General features: G+C 42.2%; 1 protein-coding gene across 1 annotated transcript in view; it reads left to right on the top strand.

Annotated features, from left to right (window-relative positions):
- The first annotated feature begins 2370 nt into the window (after positions 1 to 2370).
- LOC115207438 (CTTNBP2 N-terminal-like protein) overlaps positions 2371 to 8167 on the top strand; it is a 30480-nt gene continuing 24683 nt past the window's right edge. The window contains exon 1 of the mRNA XM_029774510.1: positions 2371 to 2460. The gene's annotated coding sequence lies outside the window, so the exon portion shown is untranslated. The remainder of the gene's footprint in view (positions 2461 to 8167) is intronic.

The raw sequence follows: 8167 nt of genomic DNA, 5'->3' as shown, positions 1-8167 counted from the left end.
CGGTTTTGGAGCAGTGGCTTCTTCCTCACTGAGCGGCCTTTCAGGTTATGTCGATATAGGACTAGTTTTACTGTGGATATAGATACTTTTGTACCTGTTTCCTCCAGCATCTTCACAAGGTCCTTTGCTGTTGTTCTGGTATTGATTTGCACTTTTCGCACAAAAGTATGTTAATCTATAGGAGACAGAACGCGTCTCCTTCCTGAGCGGTATGACGGCTGTGTGGTCCTATGGTGTTTATACTTGCGTACTGTTGTTTGTACAGATGAACGTGGTACCTTCAGGCCTTTGGAAATTGCTCCCAAGGATGAACCAGACTTGTGGAGGTCTATAATTTTTTTTCTGAGGTCTTGGTTGATTTCTTTTGAAATCTGTCTGTAAACAATTGTTGGGAAAATTACTAGTGTCATGCACAAAGTAGATGTCCTAACCGACTTGCCAAAACTATAGTTTGTTAACAAGAAATTCGTGAAGTGGTTGAAAAACGAGTTTTAATGACTCCAACCTAAGTATATGTAAACTTCCGACTTCAACTGTATATATACATATAACTATGTTACATACTTTAAAAGGGTCAGCATTGCTTTGACTTTAGTGTCCTGTGGTTATCCCCCCCCCCAAAAAATGTAGTACTGTGTTTACTGGTGATAGGTGGAAAAGCCTACAGGGATCTATGGAAGAGCCCCCATTGGCATGAAGGCCATTCGTTGGCTTGGTTTGAATAACACAAGACTGCTCTCTACTGGCAAACATGGTGTATTGCAATAGACAACAGGTTCTTGAGATAAACAAGGTTGGAAAAAAGTTTAGTTCATACAATTCACTGGGTGTATGCTTTTGTGTGAATAAGAACCATCATAGCATAGACCTGCAATAATATGTTCCCTATTGTTAAAGAGTACATCACTGTATTGTTTTCCTAATGTTAAGAAGCATTCCCAGTCACTAATCAAACTTTCTGATGAGAGGATATTGAAATAACATTGTTTAGTTAACCTTTATTTAACCAGACAAGTCAGTTAAGAACAAACTCTTATTTACAATGACGGCCTTACACGGCCAAACCCTAACGACATTGGGCCAATTGTGCCCCGTCCTTTGGGACTCCCAATCACGGCCAGTTGTGATACAGCCTGGAATCGAACCAGGGTCTGTAGTGACCCCTCTAGCACAGTGCCTTAGACCCAGAGAAGACATAGGTAGTAGCCAAAGGCTGATGAGTAAGACATCACACATGGTTTGATGTGTGAGACAATCCTGTCTGAAGTCACAGAGAAGAATGCATCTCTCGTCACGGGCAAGTCAACACCTGCATTTGGAGTGACTGCTCTGTTGACTGTTTTTTGTTCTATCTCAGCCAGGTGAGATGATGACGTACTGGGACAGAAATCACAAAACCAGACAGGATCTGAAGTCTGAACCACAGCTAGGGATTTTAGGTTCAGTGAAGACAATTATCTTAAATCTTAAAAACACCAGAATCGTATTGTCTCTACCCACCAGGTGGCGTGTAGTAACAACAGGTAGGATTATCTGAGAGGATCAGGAGACAACTGTAATCCCTACTAATCCTGCTAAGAATCCCAGGGATTTTAATGTTATGTTTGTATGGGAAACAAATGAATGTGTGGGGGTATAGCCAATGATCATTGGGTATAGCCCTAATGATCAACTGGTTTATAAAGTCAGATATAAACTAACGTGAGTCGTCCACCTTAAATAAAAATAACAATAATTGACCCTTTATCAGATCACTTTATAAAACTCATGATTAAGCTGCTGACTTAATTTTCTTATATAGGATTATTGAAGTATTCAAAGTGCAAATTTTAGGACAGTTAAGAATAAAGTGTTATGTTATTATGGAAACATTATGATAGCCTATTTGAACTGAGTCTCAATTGCAGTAGCCTATAATAGGCAACTCTGTAAACGTGAATTTTCCATGATCTCGGCGCAGTCCTTGCTATTTGATAAAAATCACAACATACCTTACATATTTCAATATTTCTGTGTGCCTGTCATAGCCTATGAGCTGACAATGCGAACTCTAAAACGTATGCGTGACAACGAAACACTCTTGAGAATAAAACAAAAATGATACTTTCAAGTGAAGAACCACAGTTTGTAAGATATAAGGTAAATTAACGCAACGTGAAATATACAGGAAATTAACAAATCAAGACCTTTGAAAGAGGCAAAGATTTGCCGAAAAAAAGTCTACACAAAGAAATTCGTCCAAATTCCAACACATGCGACAGCTTCCTTTCCCTGACTCTGCGTCTGAGGTAGACAAGACTAATCTTATAGGTCAACGATCTGAATTCGGCCTTGCCTATAGGCTGACGGACATGTCACATATCAGTTCTTCCGCTATCGAAAGCTGAAGACGCAAGACAATCTTTGACAATTGTTAAAGTTCATGTTGGCGTTTACAAAGGCATTGAAGAGACATAGAAGGTATGTTGAATGTCGAAGATAAACTTTTATATTATTATAATTGGCCAGACACTCGAATCTGCACAGCTACGTTGTAATAACTCCTATAATTGTTTGTCCTTAAATGACTATGGCTTTTCCTCAGTAGCCTATACAATTAAACTGAGAGAAGTAAAACATAGAATGAATGAACATTGATGCTCAGTACCTGAACTAAACGAAGAGGAGTTTTATAGCGTCTTCAATGTTTTTACACTTTCAGATTTATCTGAATGATTTGGGAAAGTTCTAAAATATCCTGAATCATAGCCTATAGTCAAAGATTGGCTGATATAAATATCCCATCATATTTGATTCATGCTTTATTCTGGTTTCTCTGTTTTATGTATCCTGATTTGGCAGACATACTAGTCTGTCCTTAATGTACTGATCTGAACCAGGCTATACGACGTGAACCAGGCTATATGACGTATACCAGGCTATATAACATGTACCATGCTATATAACGGGAACCAGGCTATATGACGTGAACCAGGCTATATGATGGGAACCAGGCTATATAACGGGAACCAGGCTATATGACGTGAACCAGGCTATATGACGGGAACCAGTCTATATGATGGGAACCAGGCTATATGACGTGAACCAGGCTATATGACGTGAACCAGACTATATGACGTGAACCAGGCTATATGACGTGAACCAGGCTATATGACGTGAACCAGGCTATATGACGGGAACCAGGCTATATGATGTGAACCAGGCTATATGACATGTACCAGGCTATATGACGGGAACCAGGCTATATGACGTGAACCAGGCTATATGACATGTACCAGGCTATATGACGGGAACCAGGCTATATGACGGGAACCAGGCTATATGGCGTGAACCAGGCTATATGATGTGAACCAGGCTATATGACGTGAACCAGGCTATATGACGTGAACCAGGCTATATGACGTGAACCAGGCTATATGACGTGAACCAGGCTATATGACGGGAACCAGGCTATATGACGGGAACCAGGCTATATGACGTGAACCAGGCTATATGACGTGAACCAGGCTATATGACGTGAACCAGGCTATATGACGTGAACCAGGCTATATGACGGGAACCAAGCTATATGACGGGAACCAGGCTATATGACGGGAACCAGGCTATATGACGGGAACCAGGCTATATGACGGGAACCAGGCTATATGACGTGAACCAGGCTATATGACGTGAACCAGGCTATATGACGTGAACCAGGCTATATGACGTGAACCAGTCTATATGACGGGAACCAGGCTATATGACGTGAACCAGGCTATATGACGTGAACCAGGCTATATGACGTGAACCAGGCTATATGACGGGAACCAGGCTATATGACGGGAACCAGGCTATATGACGTGAACCAGGCTATATGACGGGAACCAAGCTATATGACGGGTACCAGGCTATATGACGGGAACCAGTTTATTTGACGTGAACCAGGCTATATGACGGGAACCAGGCTATTTGACGGGAACCAGGCTATATGATGGGAACCAGGCTATATGACGTGAACCAGGCTATATGACGTGAACCAGGCTATATGACGGGAACCAGGCTATATGACGGGAACCAGGCTATATGACGGGAACCAGGCTATATGACGGGAACCAGGCTATATGACGGGAACCAGGCTATATGACGGGAACCAGGCTATATGACGGGAACCAGGCTATATGACGGGAACCAGGCTATATGACGGGAACCAGGCTATATGACGGGAACCAGGCTATATGACGGGAACCAGGCTATATGACGGGAACCAGGCTATATGACGGGAACCAGGCTATATGACGTGAACCAGGCTATATGACGTGAACCAGGCTATATGATGGGAACCAGGCTATATGACGGGAACCAGGCTATATGACGTGAACCAGGCTATATGATGGGAACCAGGCTATATGACGGGAACCAGGCTATATGACGGGTACCAGGCTATATGACGTGAACCAGGCTATATGATGGGAACCAGGCTATATGACGTGAACCAGGCTATATGATGGGAACCAGGCTATATGACGTGAACCAGGCTATATGATGGGAACCAGGCTACTGTATATGATGTGACTGAACAAGTCTTTTCTACAGTCTTGTCTATTTATTGTCTGGTGATGTTTATCTAACATATATAACATCACACAGTAGCATTTTACATTGTAACATTGTGCCAACAAATAGACAAGAGCACACGCCTAGACAAGACTACACGCCTATCTTATCCAATTGTTTTGATGTATCACAGATGGGTAGCTAGTATTTCATTAAGCTGTCAACGTAAGGTCCGAAATTAGATTAGACTTTATGGGAATAAACCAGTAGGAAATCAATGAATTATAATGACTTTGTAGAAGGTGTTTTTTATTTGTAATAGCACTGACATGATACTGAAAATCAAATTATTGCACAGCACACCCCACACAGACAGCATGCTGTAGACTTAAAAAATGACTGTCAGTTATCACTTTGTAATCTGATCGAGTCTCTTGATACATCTCTTTATACAAGGAGTTGTCTGTTGTCTGTTGTGACCCACAGTGACTGACTGAGTCATTCAGACAGTGTGCAGCAGGCCAAAGGGATTTCACTAATTAGTCCCTGGCATCTGCTATTTGTGTGCTATGAGAGAGAAAGAGAGAGGGAGAGAGACAGAGGGGGGTGGGGGGGTGGGTGGATGGACAGACAGACAGAGAGCCTCCGAGGTTCAGTCAGAAGTTTGTTACATGGGGAACATGGCTGACTAGGCTTAAAACAAACAAGGATAAAAGGGATTATAGACGCAGGCAATTCTTTAGGAAGCGGAAATGAACGAGTGTGGGAATATTTGGATTTCCCATGCGTTCAATAACATGCCCATGCTATATATTTGAATAACACATTACTAGTGAGCTTACTTTCAGTCATGTGTTTTCAAGAACAGGAGATTATAAAAAATCATTTTAAATGAACAGGTGGCGTTTAGTAACGTGTGAAAATCACATGTAGGCTATATCTGGCCTAACGTGTTTCAAATACAATAAGAACACATTTTCAGACAGGTTACAAGCGGCTGTGAAATTAGCGAGGCTGTAAAAGCAGACTGAAGGAGGTGGGGATTTCAATTGGCATGCTAGCCATGTGGTCAGAACACAAACCAAGCCATGAGGGTCTGGAGAAGACCCATCTACAGATCATAGATCTTCTACGGTACATTGTGTGCTTGGACCTGGGATGAAACTGCCAGAATGAACCATAATGTATTAGAGTAATAACTGTGTGATTAGATTCAGATCAAGCCATGCTATTTCTGCTGATGCATCCTTTTCTACTGTCCCAGAGCTCAGAAAAGTGAATTGATTCATATCCCGTAGAGTCTAGAGTCAGACTATGTCCATTCAGATATTTCAAGCGACTAGTTATTGGGATGCTGGGAGAGCTTCATAGCCCCCATGATGCTGTACAGTAGCTGCTCACAATCAAAGCCCCCTGGGCTCCCATCTCAATATGCAATGCTCTGAGCTCCGGCTGGCCCCTCCTGATGACTTCACGATGTGGAAACTTCTACTGGGCGACCACAGAACTCGTATAGGAGCAGGCCTGCTGAATGCTTAGTGGTCAGAGCTGGGGGACTAATAAAGTCGAGAGACTGAGGAAGGCAGATTATACGGAGGGTATTAGGTCTTCTGCTTTTGCCGTGGTTAATCGGATATGGGAATGCTGATTGTGGGAGGTGACACTATTGTTTAGGAGTTGATTAGGTGTTTTTCCTGGTCAGAAACAACTGGCCCTATGAACATAGGTTCATCAGCATATAAGATAAATTATTTTCAAGGATCATCCTATATAACTACTGCTGTACACACCTTTTCTATTCATATACTGTCCATACTGTCTTTACACACCATTATATTAGGGCTGTCCCCGACTAAAACAAATCTTGGTCGACTGAGAGTCGTTTGACTTTCGACCAATCATTGGTTGAAATTTTAGAACATGCATTTTCCATATATAGACACACCCTATGTTTGAATAAAATCATCTAGGCTACTGAGCTTGTCTGATGCTTTAAGCACTGCAATTAAAAATGCACACACACAAATTACTAAAGAAGGAGCCAGAGATCAATATAGACTAACCAGAAGAAAAAACCTGTTCCCGACCCTCCTCCTCCCGCTGCCCTCTGCTGCTGGGCTTCGCAGATTCGGCCGTTAAAGGCGCTGCATTGTCATTCTGCCGTCTGCATTGGCCATGCAGCATTTAGAGTGATGCGGCCTCTGCAGAAGTCAGGGCATTCATACATCTTGCACTTCACTGAGCAGCACAGAGCTGTTGTGAAGGAAGTTGTCAAAGGAAGTGAGTTTGTGTTTATACAGGACATCCCGCCCTCACCTACCGTCAACCAATCATGTCAATCCAGAGCTATAATTGCCCTCCTCATTGTTAAACATTTTTCGAGGCGCACGGCAATGTGATACGGAGCTCAATTTGGCCTCTGCATGCCTCCGGACTCCTCGCAATTGCATCACACCATCCATATGACGCTTTCGATCACATTTTCGGATCAAGCATAAATTGGCTCTTACGCTCCTGAAGTTGGCTCTTGCTCCACTAATAGGCTATGCCAGCGGTCAGAAACCTTTTCCATTTGGAGTGCCAAGTTATCGTACCATTTCTACTGATCTGCGTGCCAGTCATGATTTCCATTTGCACTTTTTCATGGAACAGTTTCATTTCATTTTTAATAAAGTTTTCATATCTCAAAATCAGTATCATGTGGTTAATCAATATTTGATCTAATTTAAAATTATACAAATCTAAAAGTAACTTCTATTGCCATTGCCAATATGTAAAAATAGTCTACAGTGGCAAGAAAAAGTATGTGAACCCTCTGGAATTACCTGGATTTCTGCATAAATTCATCATAAAATTTGATCTGATCTTCATCTTCACAACAGTAGACAAACACAGTCTGCTTAAACTAATGACACACAAACAATTGTACATTTTCACGTTTTTATTGAACACACCGTGTAAACATTCACAGTGTAGGGTGGAAAATGTATGTGAACCCTTGGATTTAATAACTGGTTGACCCTCCTGTGGCAGCAATAACCTCAACCAAACATTTTCTGTAGTTGCGGATCAGACCTGCACAACGGTCAGGAGGAATTTTGGACCATTCATCTTTGCAAAACTGTTTCAGTTCAGCGATATTCTTAGGATGTCTGGTGTGAACTGCTCTTGAGGTCATGCCACAGCATCTCAATCGGGTTGAGGTCAGGACTCTGACTGGGCCACTCCAGAAGGCGTATTTTCTTCTGTTGAAGCCATTCTGTTGTTGATTTACTTCTGTGTTTTGGATCGTTGTCCTGTTGCATCACCCAACTTCTGTTGAGCTTCAATTGGTGGACAGATAGCTTTACATTCTCCTGCAACATGTCTTGATAAACTTGGGAATTCATTTTTCCGTCGATGATAGCAAGCTGTCCTGGCCCTGAGGCAGCAAAGCAGCCCCAAACCATGATGCTCCCTCCACCATACTTTACAGTTGGGTTGCGGTTTTGATGTTGGTGTGCTGTGCCTTTTTCTCCACACGTAGTGTTGTGTGTTCCTTCCAAACAACTCAACTTTAGTTTAATCTGTCCACAGAATATTTTGCCAGGAGTGCTGTGGAACATCCACATGCTCTTTTTCGAACTTCAGACGT

The sequence above is a fragment of the Salmo trutta genome, chromosome 14, assembly GCF_901001165.1.
Source record: "Salmo trutta chromosome 14, fSalTru1.1, whole genome shotgun sequence".
Classification (NCBI taxonomy): domain Eukaryota; kingdom Metazoa; phylum Chordata; class Actinopteri; order Salmoniformes; family Salmonidae; genus Salmo; species Salmo trutta.
The sequence above is the reverse complement of the archived record's forward strand: the minus strand, read 5'-3'. Positions and strand labels throughout refer to the sequence as shown.